We start from the raw sequence: 14,507 nt of genomic DNA, 5'->3' as shown, positions 1-14,507 counted from the left end.
CATCATTAATTAATTATGGTAAATTTTTATTTGTTTGTGTCAGTTATCGGCCAATGCTAAATTATCATTATAGGAAATTCAATTATTAAAATCCTTATTTTTAAAGTATAAGAATTATGGTCAAAATATGTATGAATAATATTGTACACATAATGGAGTTTACGGAGATCTCAGGAGACATATATTATGTCTTCAAAAAGAGAAACACATGTTCAATTGCCCCATTTATAGATAAATAAGATAAAAATGATAAACAAAATGTTAGCAAAACAATGAAGATGAAGTTTTGATGATGTTCAATTCAAGTCAAGAGATATCAAGATTCAAGTAGATCCTTTGAAGACTTATACTGTTATAGAAAGTTTTTGTAACAATTATAGTTAGATGTTTAGGACTTAGATTTTCATTTTCAGTAGGTTTTGATTCCATATACTTTCATACTGTATGTTTGATATTCAGAATCAAAATCATACTGTTTTAGTCGATTAAACCTAGTATTAATCGATTAAAACAGAGTAAGAGCTGAAAACTGTAACATCCCAAAATCTCACACTTGATAATTCATAATTTATATATTGAAGCATTACATTTAAGGTAACATCCCATAATCTTACACTTGAAAATTCATAGTTGATATATATCTATATGTTTTAAACTCAGATTTCAACTACAAATTCATAAATATAACTCGAATTCTTCTACTTTATTCTTCTATCTCTCCCTTCCTTGACACTGAGTCACACGACATTCCTTCATCTGCTCCCGTATAACGAATTATACGATCATCGTACATACCCAAACACAAACACAGACAAGTAGGGTGAGCTAACATGCAACCAATCATTTATAAAACATGCATAATTACTTTGATGCACTCAACAAACCTCATATAATAATTATGTCAGAGACCCGCCTACCATCATACAACAATCGCATCATAGATACTCATACCATCATACAACAATCACATCATAGATACTCATACCATCATACAACAATCACATCATAGATACTTATACCATCATACAACAATCGCATCATAGATACTCATACCATCATACAACAATCGCATCATAAATACTTATACCATCATACCACAATCGCATCATAGATACTCATCCCACCATACCTGTGAGCTCTGAGGTTGTTCCTGTCATCATATTCTTCCACGGCGAAGGGCGAGGGCAGAGACAGGAAGCTTCTGGAACGCCGGAGAAGACGAAGTTAGGTTCAATTTGAAAAATGAAACAACGTAGCACGACAGCTGGCATCAAACCTGGCCTCGCCGTTTGCCACATCTACTAAAACTTAACGTCATCCATTTTTAAGGACTAATACTAAGAGTTTCAAAACTACGAGGACTAAAAACCATCAAAATTTTGAGTGGGGACTAAAACCAAAATCGTGTGATATTTAAGGGACGAAAAACATATTTAACCCTTAAAGTATTTATCTTTACATTATCAATTAGTAACAAAAAATCATTCAATGATATGAAAGTTTTTAACTTCAATCAAAGTTAAAAACTTTTGAACTCATATTATTAATATGTATAATGAAAAGAGGAACATTGTGTAACTTTGAACTCATTATTAATATGTATAATGAAAAGAGGAACATTGTGACTTCTAAAGGAAAAGAAAAGAAGGGGAGGAGAATCAAAAGTATAATTAAGGTTTTTAATATGTTTTATTAAGGATAAAATGGAAATACTATATTTTTTGAGATGCTAAAAGGAAAAGGGAGGTGAGAAATGACCCTCGACTCCTTAATATAATATGATTCCAGAACCCACGTACTTTTTATGATTGTAACCTATATTAATTTTCACACATTATTACCTTTGGTGCTTAATCTAAACAGGTAGAAGAGATGTCTTGCAAGGTTGTGATATATTGTATTGACTCCTACCATCATTATAAATCTAAATTGTCCCATATAACTATTTTTCTAAACAAAGTATTAAAAGATTTAAATAATAAATTAATGTGTCTGAACCAATATACCACTTTTACTTAATTCACAAAAAGTTTTAATAATTAAGTTGATATAATATTATTTTCTTAACCCTAGATTAAACTAATGTAAATATTGCATTTGAGACAAAAAATTATTAAGAAAATATAAATAGTAATATTCTTATTATATCGTTGTTAGGACAACAATTAATTATCTTTGTATTATTAGATATTAAGATGAATAATTGATTATGATATTATTAATGAATTTTTCAAAAAAAATTATTAAGAATATATAACAAAAAAAAAAATAGAAACACCTTAAATAAAGTTTTAAAATCACTTTTAACCTAAAAATCTTAAAATAATGAATTTATAAGTTTTTTTTATAAAATATTCAATTTTTTTGTCTCTAACCAATAAGACACTTAACTTATACGTATATTTCAAGCATAAACTTTTGTATAATTTTTTCTCATCAAACATTGAATAATCCACCTCCTAAATAACACCATTATATACTTTGTTAAAGTTATTCATTATCTTTATTTGCGTATTTTATATTTTGGTTCTCATGTTTTTCTGTAGATGCACATTATTGAAACTCGTGATCAGTGTCTCTAACTTGTGCAACAAATAAAAGTGCTTACACTAGGATTCTTTCATCGAATCATCTCAACAAAAAAAAATCAATAAAAAAGGGAGAATATGCAAGAGAGAGAACAAAATGGTCGAAATGAGCTAGAACTATGAAGATTTGACGAGTAAAAGTTGCTAAAAGTTTGTAGAAAGTGAGAGAGTGCTTTGAATAAAAAAACAAAAATTCCACATTGAGTCGACAAGTTATAACATAATAATACAAATTACAACAAGTTTAACTATTTTAAACTTTTTGGACTTGTTACTCTTGAACGAGTTACAATCATCTAATAATCTAACAACAAATCCATTATTAATATCATTCACGTAACTTTTGAGAACCTACAACATTATGTCACATATTAGAATAAAAGTAATCATAAATGAAGATTATGATATAATAAAGTGAAATAAGTGTATATGATTCTCACCTGATTGTAAAATGTTTTGCAACACGAATTAGGAACCTAAGCTAATAATGAAGGAAAAGCAAGGTTTAAGTTAATGTCTAATGATTCCTCATCCAATTATGCATTCCTTCTTTTCAAATACAAGGATCCTTTTGCATTCATGTTGAGACGTAGAGGTATGTAATCAATCAAATTAAGAAACTCAACCCTTGTTTGTTAAAGAAAAATGCATGACGGTGATACATGTCTAAAACTTTTAGGTTTGAAGGTCATCAAACCAATTAATTATTCCTTCATCAAAGTTGTTAAGAAATGAATTTTAATGGATAATCTGATAACAAATGAAACAATATGTTCAACAAACAAAAAAAAACATTGTTGGGATAAGTTTAAATGCATGACTCTGATGGAATGTTAAGAAGTAAACTTTAAACCTAACTCAACCTCAAAAATACGCTTTGTAAAGTAAAATTTGCACCCACTGATATACTATGAAATCATCTTATTTCTAATCGATGTGAGACTTCTAACAAAAGTTTAATTGCATATACGTTGATGTGTAATACTTATACGTTGTCATGTGCTTCAGATTTGCATTTAGCTATAATATGTATCACTAGATGACACTTAAAGAACAAAGCTTCCATGGGAGTCATATTAACTTTCTATTCTTCCTACATATCCATAATTCTCAAAGTCTTTTTAAATGAATGATTAATTAGATTAGTGCAAAATTTAGAACTTATGTCAGGGTGATGTTTCAAAAAGAAAATCTTTATAAATAAACATTTATATTTATAGAAGATTTAGATAACGTTTGAACACGCACACAAAGTATAAAGGTTTTTGGGTTTTCTTCCTCTTCCAAACTTTGCTTCATTATGATGCTTTTTTTTTAAAGAAATTATAATTTTTAATCCTCCAAAAGTCAACGACATTAAATTTTGTTTAAGATAACTAACGGAGTGTCACGTATTTTTTTCTTTTTCTGAAATGTGTAAACCCTCTTTCCCTGTTGTCTTCACGTGAGAGGTTGGAGGGTTGCTTCATACTCTTATTGGGATTTTGGGTTGTTTGTTTCTTTAATTGTTTGTGGTTCTGGATCGGTCAAGAAACTTCACTAGGTGGTGTTTGTTTCCAGCTCTGCTTTCTATGTTGCTTCTTTCTTTTCTTTTGTGCATAATTGGTTACTGGGCATCAGATGGATGGGAAAGTTTTCATGCTCAATTCTTAGGTGAGGTTCGAGTTTTTGTTTTTGATGGTTTCTCAAGTCAAGAATTCGGAAGCGAGATTGTTAATTTTTCACGATTTTAGATGTTGATTTTTTAGTTTTCGTGATTCGGGGAATCGGAGGATCTATTGAGGCAACTATTGCAACGACATTTTTAGTTTGAGTTGTTGAATTAGTTTGAAGCATGGAGGTGGTTTTGAACTTTGAAAAAATGTTTTGATTGTCAGATCGGGAAAGTTTTAGGTTTGGTTAAAGTGAAGGTTTTGCTTTGTTGAATTGATGGTTTTGAGTTTTACAGGTTAGGTGCTAGGATGAGGTTGAGCGAGCTAACGAGCGAGTGACAAATTTTAAGGAATGGGCACAAGCAACACAACACAAAAATCTGTGTCTTAAGCTATGGCTCCCCTTCATTATGTTATGTATGTTTATCTAAAATAGTCATTCAATGGGGCCTTGTTAAAAAGTTTGAGAGACACTTTTGGTTGCATACTTAGATCTCATTCTCTTAGCAGATTCAGCCACCCTCTTCACCTCCTCCAACAAACTATAATCTAACCAAAGGACATCACAAAGTAAACAATATCAGATGTAATATCCAAAAGGGTGAATAAAATGAAGTGCACATAAAAATGCAGAAAAATAAATCAAGAATAACAGCTGTATATTTCATGAATAATCGAAAAGGGGCTCGCATCCTCTACGAGTAAAATAATACAAAGTTGTATTTTTTACCAAATATAATTACAGGGTAAAATGAAAACAAGGTTTCTCCCTTCCTCTGCCACTGTGGAAAAGCTTTTGAAAACTAAAAAAATAAATGAAAGCCACCACGTAAAATGCACCTCAGCATTGTCAAAAGTTGTCAAATTTTTATTTGTGAAAATATCATTTTTCTAATATAGATTCTATTTCTTTAAATTTTCAAATAACTATTCCTAAAATCTAACGTAACTAAAAATCCTACTCGTTGAATATATTAAAAAAAAGGAATTACTTATGCAAAATATTAGGAATGGACAAAATTAATTGATCTGACTATCAATTAATTGTATTATATTGAATTAAAAAACTGAATAATTATTAATTAATTGTACTGCATTGAAATAAAAAATTGAACTATCTATAATAAAAACTATACCATTTTATAGTTCAGTTTTAGAAAATTGAATTTCTAAAGTTACGTTTCATTTAATTATTCATTAATTTAAAACTATTTTTTTTTATATTTTTTATTTCAGAGTTTCTAAAATTGTAGTTCAATTTAGCTACTACCGATTCGATCAAATTTTGGTTAAGGCTAGCTCGGCCAAATTTGATCGATTTTCGGCGGAAGGTGACTCGCTAAATTGGGTCGATTTTCAACAAGGGGGACTCAGTTGAATTTCGACTGAAACTGACTCGATCGAGTTTCGACCATGTCCGACTTGATTGAATTTGGCCAATTTTCGGTCAGGGCTAACTCGACCGAATTTCATCGATTTTGGTTGGGACCGTTTCGACCATTCATGATCGTCCCAACTGAATTTTATTAATTTTTAATCAGGGTTGACTAGGTCGAATTTGACTAATTTTGATCAGGACCAACTCAACTAAGTTTCGACCGTGGCCATCCTGGCTAAATTTGGCTGATTTTTGGCCAGGGCCAATTCGGCCAATTTTCGGTCAGGACTGACTCTACAGAGTTTAAACTAGGGCTGGACAAATCAAACTAAACTGTACTAAACTATAACTAACTATATTATACTAAACTAAAAGAAACTGAACTATTTAAGATAATGATTAAACTGAACTGTTTTATAGTTTAATTTTAAAAAACGGAACTTATATAGTTAACTAATAACTGTACTAAATCAATACATTGTTATTTATATACACTGAAAGCGTATTGAAACACAAAACTGTGTATTCATTGCAATTATTTCATGGGTTGTATTATTTTGAAATCTAACAAATTTTCACGTACATATACCGATCTTGCTTATATATTAATAATATTGAATATTTGTAATATAGAGAAAATACTAATCATTGCTTGCACCACACACAAAATAGAAAAATATATATATAATTGTATTATATTTTATAATTATTTTCTCATACACACATTTTTATCTTTTTATTTTACAAATATATTTAGTTTTATTAATTTACAAAATAATTACCAATTCATAATTACAATTTAATAAAATTTAGTTCTTTTAAAATATATAATGAATTTTAGTATGAATTTAATAATATTATTTTATTTTAATAATTATAATATTAACTTTTTAAAGAACTTTAAAAACAGTTATTTATTTATTTATCCATATCATATATATATATATATATATATATATATATATATATTTATTAATTTACAAAATAATTATTGATTTATAATTACAATTTAATAAAATTTAGTTCTTTTAAAATATTTAATGAATTTTAGTATAAATTTAATAATATTATTTTATTATAATAATTATTATAGTTAACTTTATAAAAAACTCTAAAAACAATTATTTATTTATTTTTCCATATTATATATATATAATCTAAAAGATAATTCGACCATGTTTATTTGTTTCTTATTTTCTTATGATGCTGGAAAAAAAAAAGTGAAACAAGTAAAAGTTTCAAATCAAACCTAAAATACAATTCAGAATTTAAAATAGTTAACTATACTCTTAATAGAAAAAGTTTAGTTTTTCTAAACTGCACCAAAAAGCAGTATAATTCAGTTTTTATAAAAACAGTTCAGTTTTTATAGTTCAAAACAGTATAGATTATCTATAGTTTACTGTAACTAAGTTAATTATGCCCAGCCTTAATTTAAACCATGGTCATGCAACCAAATTTGGCCAATTTTTGACCGGGGTCGACTTGGGCAAATTTCGGTCGAGACTGACTTGACTGAGTTTCGTTTGTGGTCTTCCCGACCTAATTTGGCCAAGTTTAGGTTGAGGTTGACTCGACGAGTTTCGATTGTGCTCATCCTGGCCAAATTCGACCAAATTTTGACCCCAACTTGTTTCGACATTTTTCGTGACCTACCCAGGCCGACCTATCTCATCTCAAATTTTTAATCTTGTTATTTATGGGAGAACCTATTATCTTGAGTAAAATAAATCTTTCCTATCTACTTAGTTAATTTTCTTTTTATTTTTCAAGGTTTTTAAATAATAATTGATTTCAGTTTGTAAGAACAAAAAATAGTTGGTTAAGTTTGTTTGAACTAATTTCTAGTTCAATTTAGTTCTGCGAATTATTTTTTGATTCAGTGTAATTTTTGACCGTTAATTGCAGTTCAATTAATTTTTCTCACGTGTTAGTAACCGCATTCCATACTCTTTCTTCCTCCTAATTTGTGTTGGGTATTACACCCTTTGCCACAACTACTGATCCTAGTTAGCCCAATGTTAATCTAGTTAATATTCATCCTATGACCAAATCTAAGTCTAGAATTGTTACTCTCTCATTTTGAACCAAAAACTATCAAACAAGCTCTTCAAAATGCTCATTGGTTTGCTGCAATGCAATAAGAATATGATGCTCTCATTAAGTAACATACTTGGGACTTAGTTCCTTTAGCACATGGCAGAAAACCTATTGGCAACCTATTGAAAGGTGAGGAAGAATCCTAGAGGATTAAAATTCTGGATGAAAACACAAACACGAAGGAAGACAAAACCGTAGAACACACTGACAAAACATAGAGAGTACAAGTGAATCCTACAAAAGATAATTCATAACTTAGAAACAATGTAGACAAAATGTTTGAGCGCAAAAACTACCAAAATCATTTTGTCACTTTAAACAATAAAACCCTAGATCGAAAATTGTCATTTCAAACATCATGACCTTAGAAGTACACGTTAATGGTGCTACACATTATCATCATGATGTTTCAAAAAGGTAAGTGACAAGTCTTTAACGAGACACAAAAGCATACACAAACCCTAGAAAAACAATTATTAAGAGGTATATGAATCATTAATCTTTCTCATTTGATTCTGTGTTTGGTAGTGGCTAGCTGAGTGTGAATTAAGTGTAGGTTTGTGTTTGGGATAAAGTTAAAGACTGATAAGGCGTTAGTGTAACAGCCTGGTGCGTGGTAGGTTGGTTTTGGTGCTAGCAAAGCTGTTGGGGTGCAGTATTTTTGAAAAATAATATTGTTTGAGTAATTTGGGATGTTTAAGGATTAATGGAATTTGTTCTAGAATGTATTGAGTGGTAAATTTTATTATGGGTTGAGTGGTTTATGGATATATCACTACAAAAAAGAAGGACATTACCGAAGGCCAGAAACCCTCGGTAACAGCCCAAAACCGTAGGTAAAAGGTAATTACCGAAGGTTTATCGACGGCCAAAGAGCCCTCGGTAAATTCCTTGTCGCTAACATTTACCGAGGGCTTTTGCCCTTCGGTAATTACCGAGGGCTTTTGCCCTTCGATAATTACCGAGGGCCAAAAGCCTTCGGTAATTACCGAGGCCCAAAAGCCTTCGGTAATTACCGAGGGCCAAAAGCCTTCGGTAATTACCTGAGATGGGTATTTACCGAGGGGCAAAAGCCTTCGGTAAGTTGCACGAAAGAATAACAGATTATTGTATTTCTTAAGAAACTAACCACGTAAACAGACCTGCATAACAGTTTCAAGCACAAACAGACCTACATAACAGTTTTCAAGTACATACAGATCTGCATAATGTGCATCTCAAAGATGCAATCACTAATCAATATCCATAGAACATCCATTAAGAAATAGAACATGCATTAATCCATAGAACATGTAATTTATAGTTAAAACATAAAACATATAGATGAACATTCACTGGTGGTCTAAATGCATGGAAAATTATGGAAAATGGAAAAAACAATAGTGAAACAGTTCGGACATGTTATTGAGGAAAAGAACAAAACAACAAATGAAACTAAGCATTTAAACATTAAAAGCATATTTAGTGCTTGCTTTGTCCATGATTAACTTAGTGGGACGAGTGTGTACCCGTTTATGAACTCAGAGGACTATATAAAGAGTGAAAAAGAAGAAGTTTGGAGGTTGGTAATTGTCTTTCAAAAGCTTATTTTCTGTTGCTACATCAACAACATGCTCTAGGATTTGCATGTTGGTGAACTACTTTTAGAATAAAATAAAAATAACCTGATTTTCTATCCTGGTATTTTGAACTATATTCACATCTTAATTTTAAAGCACAACGTAAGCATCAAAACTTGTTTGACATATATCGATAAAGAGAAATATATTTAGATTTGTAACTTTAAGAGAAATATATTTACATTTGTAACTTTAGTTTAACCTAATTTAAACATTGTAAATAAATGTCAAATGTGCAACTGAATTTAGACTTCTAAATGTATGTAACATGTTTTATATATTTAGAGTTGTATACAACACATTTAAAGTAACAAAATAAATGTGATTGAGTGATGATAAAAAGGTTTGTTAATAGCCCCTTTTCAAATGTTTCTTGTTGAAGCCGTAAGGTCAAACCAACCTAAGACACACACCCTGCTATCTAAGACCTTCACATTACTTCTCTTTCATTTAATCCTTCATGTTATCATCATCTCAATCTTAATTAGTCTATTACATACCTTAATCCATTCTTTCTTCATGACTTATGTCAATAGTTTGTGGATTAACAGTGTAAAGAAATTTTAGTTGGTTAATAAATTTGTTAACTTTTACAGTAATTCTTTTTAAAATTATTGATGGTGTATAGAAATAACTTTTAGGCTCTAAAATTTACCATGCATCTATTTTCAATCTCCAGACTAAAAAAGAAATAATTTAAATTAAAAAAATTAAGTATTTTTTTCGTTTTGAAATTGTTATAAAAAATTAAGTTTCCTAAACTAAATTATAGTTTTTCTTTTTAACACTTTATCAAAGTTATGGAACAAAAAGTAGTATAGTTTTGTAAAATTTGATCTGACCGTAGTAAACACATGTAGAAAATATTTTACATATATAAATAATTAGAAGCTTAACCGGCATAAAAAAAGGAAGAAATATCGAAAACCTATGAGGAAATAGAAAGCTTATACAATGTTTGTATCTAGACTGAGCACCCACTTCAGTAGGCAACACTACAGAAACAGAGAGAAGGTGACAATACACCTAACATCTTATGGTAGCCTTTTATGATGGGGAACACCCCACCACACTCATCAATCATTTCAACTCCCTCTCTTTCCTTCTTCCTCCAAATGTCAACTCTTCTACTTCTCTTCATTTTTCTTCTCAATCATCACTATTTATAAGGCTTAGTTTAACTGACTGTTTGCCATTATTTAAAAAATAAAATATCAATTTAAGGGTATGTTTATTTTAAATTCTATGAATGATCTTATCTTTATGTGTTACTAATGATACATATGTTTGCTTCTTCTCATACCTTCTTAATTTTCGATGTATGCATATGTGAATATTTTAGTCAAACAAAAAAGGTGGGGTTCATCTCTTTTCATCTTTCTTAGTAAAGATAAACAAAAAATGGGTAAGAAGACAATTTGGCTTGCTTAAAACATATTTTCTTCTTGTCGCAACCGAGATCGCGACGGGATAGCGACCCGAAAAACAAACGGGTTTGAGAAAAAGATTCGTGGAGTCGCCACCATAATTTATTATGGAAAAACTATGGAAAACCAAAAAATAAGACATGGTCTGCGAAAAGAGATTTTCAGGTTCGGGAATCGGTTACGCGTAAGGAAGGTGTTAGCACCCTATCGCGCCTGCCCAAAGGCAGTACCTTTAATTAAATGTATAAAGATTGAAGTGGTTTTTTAAATGTTTAATTTTCCCTAAAAAAAATAATATAAATAAACTATTAAGAGACAAAAATATATTTTTTGTTTTATGAACCCGACAAGAATTGATCTTGGTCCTACGTACATCCGTTTAATGGACAATCAGGGATCACGTAGTTCTTTATGTAGAAAAAGGTTTGTGAGTTTGTGTAAAAAAAATATTATAGATTTATTTGGATTTTTGAAGAGTGAACCCGAAAAAAAGATTTGGTTTAACAAGATTGATATTTTTTATTTTAAAGATTTTTGTATTTTTTTTTTATTTTTAAGAATGGTGGGAAAGAGGAAAGAAGCCGACCATAGGTCTACGCGTACTTATATTTCAAAAATCATGATTTTTAAAAGAACGTCATTTGTATATAAAAAAAATAAAACCTTTAGAAAAAACCTTTAAATTGCAACAAAAAGAAAAAAAAGAGGGTGTGAAGATGACGTACCTTTTCAGCTTTCAATACTCTCTAATTCTTCCTTGGTAATTTCTGTTGGCAGAGTTCCTCTAGCGTGATAAATTACTTTTCTCTATACTCTCTTATACCTTTTCTATCTCCATTATTCCATAGTGTCTCTCTCTATTTTTTCTTCTTTTCTCTTTCTCTATGGCAGAGTGCATATTTATATACACACATTGCAATATTATGGAAATCTTGCCTTAATTGTGAATTAATTGACAATAAAACAAAATAGGGAAATAATTGCCATGGTTGCTAGAAAACAAATTAAATAATATTCAAAACATTGATTATCATTATTGTCAGAAAATCATAATTTCCTCTTTAAAAGAAACTGATGCAACAAATTATGTTAATATACTATTTTAATTTATTGTTCATGATTATTAGCATAATATTAATTCAAATTTTTACCATATTAAACTAACATTTCAAAAATATTGTAGTAAAGTCATTATTTTGTCCCTTTTTACCCACCATTAATTATTATTATCATATTTTTTTATTATTTTTAAATATTTACTTACCCGGACGAAATTGGGTGTTGACAGCTGCCCCTCTTTATTTGGATTTTGCTGGATAACATGAACCTTAGAGTTTTTGTGTTATCACAGTAAAAGCTAAATAAAGATAAAGACGCTAATTTCGTTCGGGTCTAAAGAAAAGGAGAGAGGTTACCTCGAAGCTTATCTGGTAGAGCATGTGGCAACCTTGTGGACCTCGCTGAAAAAGCCGTGACACTTGTGGAGGGTGTGTCATACCCTATGAACTTTGTTCGTATAACTTGATGGTGAGGCGCAGGAACCTCGTAAAATTAAGTGGTGAGGGCAGGAACCTCGTAAAACTTGATGGTGAGGCGCACGAACCTCGTAAAATTAAATGGTGAGGGTAGGAACCTCGTAAAATTAAATGGTGAAGGCAGGAACCTCGTATAACTTGAATGATGAGGGCAGGAACCTCGTAAAATTAAATGGTGAGGGCAGGAACCTCGCATAACTTGAATGATGAGGGCAGGAACCTCGTGGAGGGGGTACCACCTTTGATTTCGCTTAAGAGGTGTACTTGCCCTATGAATCTTGTTGTGGAGGGGGTATCACCTTTGATTTCGCTTAAGAGGTGTACTTGCCCTATGAATCTCGCTGTGGAGGGGGTATCACCTTTGATTTCGCTTAAGAGGTGTACTTGCCCTATGAATCTCGCTGTGGAGGGGGTATCACCTTTGATTTCGCTCAAGAGGTGTACTTGCCCTATGAATCTCGCTGTGGAGGGGGTATCACCTTTGATTTCGCTTAAGAGGTGTACTAACCCTATGAATCTCGCTGTGGAGGGGGTATCACCTTTGATTTCGCTTAAGAGGTGTACTTGCCCTATGAATTTCGCTGTGGAGGGGGTATCACCTTTGATTTCGCTTAAGAGGTGTACTTGCCCTATGAATCTCGCTGTGGAGGGGGTATCACCTTTGATTTCGCTTAAGAGGTGTACTAACCCTATGAATCTCGCTGTGGAGGGGGTATCACCTTTGATTTCGCTTAAGAGGTGTACTTGCCCTATGAATTTCGCTGAAGAGATGCATAAACCTTTTTCTTTTGTTTTTTTTTTTTGAGTTCTCTGGTGCCAGAAAGAAAACTAGGCTTTGACAATCTCGAAACATATTTTTTCCTTTTGTTCTTTTTTATTTGAAAATTCTGAATTTCGTCACTGATGTATTTTCCTTGAACTGTATGCTATCGAAAATACGAATTCCCGTTGAATGTTGGCGATGCATGGTGTGCCATGCTTTTCCTATGATGATGCCTACACTATGATGAATGTATGAATGTATGGGTGAAAAATCATGTGAGCCCCAAATATTATATTATATATTCTGTTTTTGTTTTAAATCCACGACATCCCTTAAGGACAAGCTCGCACCCTGTGAATGCCTGTGATGCTTATTATTTTCGGGAAGGATTTTGAAAGATGAAAAAAAGATTTATTGAATAATATAATATTGTCAATTCCACTTTAAAAGCATTCCCTATCATGGAATCATTAGAAATTTTTTTACTGCGCCAGAATTAACTGGCAAAGGTAACCCCTTTCCATCCATTCTGGTGAGAATAAATGCACCACCACCAAGAGTCTTCTTTACTACACACGGACCTTCATAATTTGGAGTCCACTTGCCCCTATGATCCTTTAGTATTGGCAAAATCTTTTTTTAGGACCAATTCACCTTCTTGGAATTCCCTTTGCTGGTATAGTTGCCCATGGCATGTTGCGGTCAATTTTTTTCAATAAGATTGAGCTGATCAAACCGGTTTTGAACTCCATCTGCTTCTTCTAACTGGTTTCCACTAACACTTGTAGGGATGGGATTTCTACCTCGAAGCGTAGTACTGCTTCTGTTCCACATGCCAAAGGTATTGCCCCAGTCGATATGCGTACCGATGTGAGGTAACTGAAGGTATATTCCTCTTGATATCCTTTTATTAGCGGCCTTGACTGTCCCATTCATCTTTGGACGACGATAGGAATTTTGATTGTTCAAGTTTGCGGCAATGAGAAATTGTCTTTAAATCATGATAGTTGACATGCATTTGCTCATTATAGTCCTTCTTCAACACGATACTTGCCACCTATTGGGAGTATCTTGCCCCAGCTAGAAATCTCGCATCGAACTGCTTTTTGCACTTCATCTTTGATTCTGAAGACATTTTGGCTTGAGTAGTAACTCGTGTTGAACTCTTTCTTCGTGCTAGTGTCGACTTTTGCCTTTTTTCTCTCGCTTTCTTCTCTTACACTAAAGATTTCAACCTTTACTTGATGGGGTTTTATTTCTTTAGAATCTTGCTTCACAAATATCATTAACTTTGGAGAGGGTTCCGGGTCAGTCATAATCATCTTCCATGTTATTGATAGGGTGCTCAAAATTAGGAAAAACAACATTATTGTTTTCAAAACATTCATTGTCATATCCATGTTATTTGATAAAATATTTAAGACTCGAGAAAAAAATGAAACAAA

The 14,507-nt window shown here is 31.6% G+C and overlaps 1 pseudogene; it reads right to left on the bottom strand.

Moving 5' to 3' along the window:
* Window positions 1–901: 901 nt before the first annotated feature.
* On the bottom strand, window positions 902–13,998 carry LOC148200075 (uncharacterized; annotated as a pseudogene).
* Window positions 13,999–14,507: the final 509 nt, after the last annotated feature.

Source organism: Vigna umbellata, chromosome 4 (assembly GCF_029865625.1).
Source record: "Vigna umbellata cultivar VRB3 chromosome 4, Vumbellata_1.0, whole genome shotgun sequence".
Taxonomy (NCBI): domain Eukaryota; kingdom Viridiplantae; phylum Streptophyta; class Magnoliopsida; order Fabales; family Fabaceae; genus Vigna; species Vigna umbellata.
The sequence above is the reverse complement of the archived record's forward strand: the minus strand, read 5'-3'. Positions and strand labels throughout refer to the sequence as shown.